The sequence below is a fragment of the Chinchilla lanigera genome, unplaced genomic scaffold (assembly GCF_000276665.1).
Source record: "Chinchilla lanigera isolate Chin_1 unplaced genomic scaffold, ChiLan1.0 scaffold00055, whole genome shotgun sequence".
In the NCBI taxonomy this organism is placed as follows: domain Eukaryota; kingdom Metazoa; phylum Chordata; class Mammalia; order Rodentia; family Chinchillidae; genus Chinchilla; species Chinchilla lanigera.
Genome location: NW_004955456.1, coordinates 5,672,152 through 5,674,918, shown reverse-complemented (window position 1 = coordinate 5,674,918; position 2,767 = coordinate 5,672,152). Strand labels below are relative to the sequence as shown.

At 61.5% G+C, this 2,767-nt stretch overlaps 1 protein-coding gene across 1 annotated transcript in view; it reads right to left on the bottom strand.

Moving 5' to 3' along the window:
- Tns3 (tensin 3) overlaps positions 1-2,767 on the bottom strand; it is a gene marked incomplete in the record, with an annotated part of 140,352 nt that overhangs the window by 137,121 nt on the left and 464 nt on the right.

Below are 2,767 nucleotides of genomic sequence, written 5' to 3'. Positions count from 1 at the left end.
TGGGTTTCAATTCAAATGTGCTCCTGGGGTCCTGTGAAACTAATACCGGGTTTTGGATGAACACCATGAATTCTCATTTTCAACAGACCAAATTTCCCGAGATCTAATTACAATCTCTCTCTCTCACAAGGCAAGCGCACACTCAGCTCACAACTGTAAGCCACGGCCTTCTAAACACATACACAAGCGCAAGCGGAGCTGGACGTCACAGCTGAGGTCTTCAGCAGCCCAAGAGCCCCTGGAGTGCTGCTCCCACCGCAAGGCTCTGCAGCGTCCACCCCCATGAGGGGCGTGCGGTAGCCCGGTAGCTTCCTGTGGTGACCGATTCTAGGCCCAGCCTGCAAGTCGTTCTGCATCTTCACGCTTCATCACATATGCCCGTGTGTTCACAGTGACACACCACACTGTCGCACACGGGAGCAGCTCAGCTCGTGCTTTGGCTCTCCCCCGCACACCGCGCTACCCTCGGGCCAGCCCGGCCAGGCGCGAGGTCCCCGGATGGGAAAGGATCCCTCCCCGCCCGGCTCGCACCAGTGCTACAGTAACCCACGGAGCGCCCGCCGAGCCCCTGCACACAAACACCTCGGGCACAGTGTCTACCGCGGCTCCGCCCCACACCAACGAAACCCTTTGCCCTGGATGGGTGGAGCCGGAACCCGGCGTGTTTTCCGAGTTGACCCAGCCTCTGCAGCCCGACCGCAGGGCCAGCACCACACAGCGCTGCACTGTGAGGCCCGACACTCGCTTAGGGCTGGCTCCTTGTCTGGGTCTCAGTATTGCCCGAGGTTGCCTTTTCCTCCTACGAAGCCCGGGTGTTCAGCTTTCATGTTTACTCCCATACGTGTGCTCCATATAATGGTTGCATTCATCATGGGGAGCTGCTGCCACACACAGTCCTTCTTAACTTTGTTTTTATTTCCAGTTGCTCTCCCTTCAGAGAGTCCTTTTTAAAAAAAAAAAAAAAAAAAAAAAAACTGGGTGTGGTGGTACGCACTTGTAATCCCAGCATCTGGGAGGCTGAGGCAGGAGGATCGCTGTGAGCTCCAGGCCAGCCTGGGCTACGTAGAGAGATCCTGTCTCAAAAAAACAGAGAAAGAAAGAGTGCAGCCTTTGGGGGCAACAACGCAGCCTTTGGGGCAACAACGTCATGTATCCAGTGCCCTACAAAAGCAAGATAACAGTACTGCCCCCCACCAAGACAGACCTGAGCAGGGCACCTCTGTGCCACCCCATCATCTCCACTCCGCAGATGGAGACGTGAAGAGCGACACTCTTCCCTCTGCAGCCCAGGGGCGAGGTACAGGGCACCCTGGGCTCACGCCCCGCACTGTGCTAAGAGCTGGCACCCAAGAGGTTGACAAATGCCTCCCTCCGGGGCTGCCAGCGGGGGCTCTGCGCCCACACCCGCTCCGCTGTGCCAGCCTGCACCTCCCCACGGGAGGACCCCCGGCGCTGTCTCCTTTGGCCTCTGTGGGCCCTGCCAAGCGGCCTCAATTGATATCTGTGCTCCGCATGAATGGCCCCGTGTGTAGGCCGGGGAGGAATACTGCGACCTTTTATTCCTCACAGACACCTTTACTGCAGCCGGGAGAAGGCGGCACCGTGCCCTCCAGCCCTCCAGACGCCTCTGAGGACACTGCAGCGCCCTGTGCCGCGGGCTCAGCCATCCCGCGGATCCCGACAGCACATCTGGACGGAACACCCCTACTGTGAAGGAGGCTGTGGGGTCAGACGGCTTGGTCTTCACCTGATACCCTTCCTCCCACGGCGCGGGGAGGGGCTGAGTGAGCAGGTTCAGGGCAGGAATCCAAATCGTCTTAAACCCGTCAGGGGCCGGGCTCTGGAGGGGCGGCAGCAGGCAGCAAGGCTGCTGGTTCTACAGGACTCCAGGACGGAGTCGCAGCAATTACGCTGGGGTGGAGGCCTAGGGCCTAAGGACACAGCCCTGCAAAGCCAGGAGGGGACGCGCGCTCTCCCCACGTGACCCATGGCCGGCGGGCCCGACCTCGCAAGGGTCTCTCTGCCGAAGGTCTCCAGCAATGTGTTCTGGAAATCCTCAGCCCTGCCCCGGGAAGACACAGGCATCTGGGCTCCCAGGAGCCGCTGCGAGGCAGACGCTGACCCAGACACATCCCGCTAGACCTTACATTGCAGCGACCCAGCCAAGACGTGCCCACCCCGCAGATCTGACCCCCGCCCCGGGACGTCCCGCCACGCACAGCACACACTGTTCCCCCGCTCCGAGCGCCAGCCTTTGGCTGCTAAACCCCACACAGGAATGCTGTCCAGCGCGGATCAAGGATCTGGCTGACCTACGGACGTGTGCACTCTTCCAACTTTCTAAGTTTCCAGGAAAACAAACGCAGTGAGCTAAGCGTCTGCTTGTTAGACTTCAGCTGAAAGGCGGTAGGCTCGCACCCCTCTGACTGAAACACCAGGGGCCCCGGTCCTGTGGGCCACGGGCGCCAGCTGCACCCACGCTGGCGGGAAATTCGGATTATCCGCGCCTCCGCACCACCCCCCGCCTTTACCGCTGCCTAGAACGCGCGCAGCGGCGAGCCTGCGCGGTGGCCAGTGGCCCACTTCCATTCCAAAGAAAGGAAGCGGGGAGGACGCTGCTGCGGGCAGCTGCACGGACGCACGCACCTGGAGTGAACGCCTCCTCCGCCCCACCGGGCAAAGCAGCCGTCCCTCCCTCGCCCACGCAAGGCCCCGCCTGGGAGGCCGGCGGGCCAGCGCGCAGGACGCGGGCACTCGCGTGCACAGG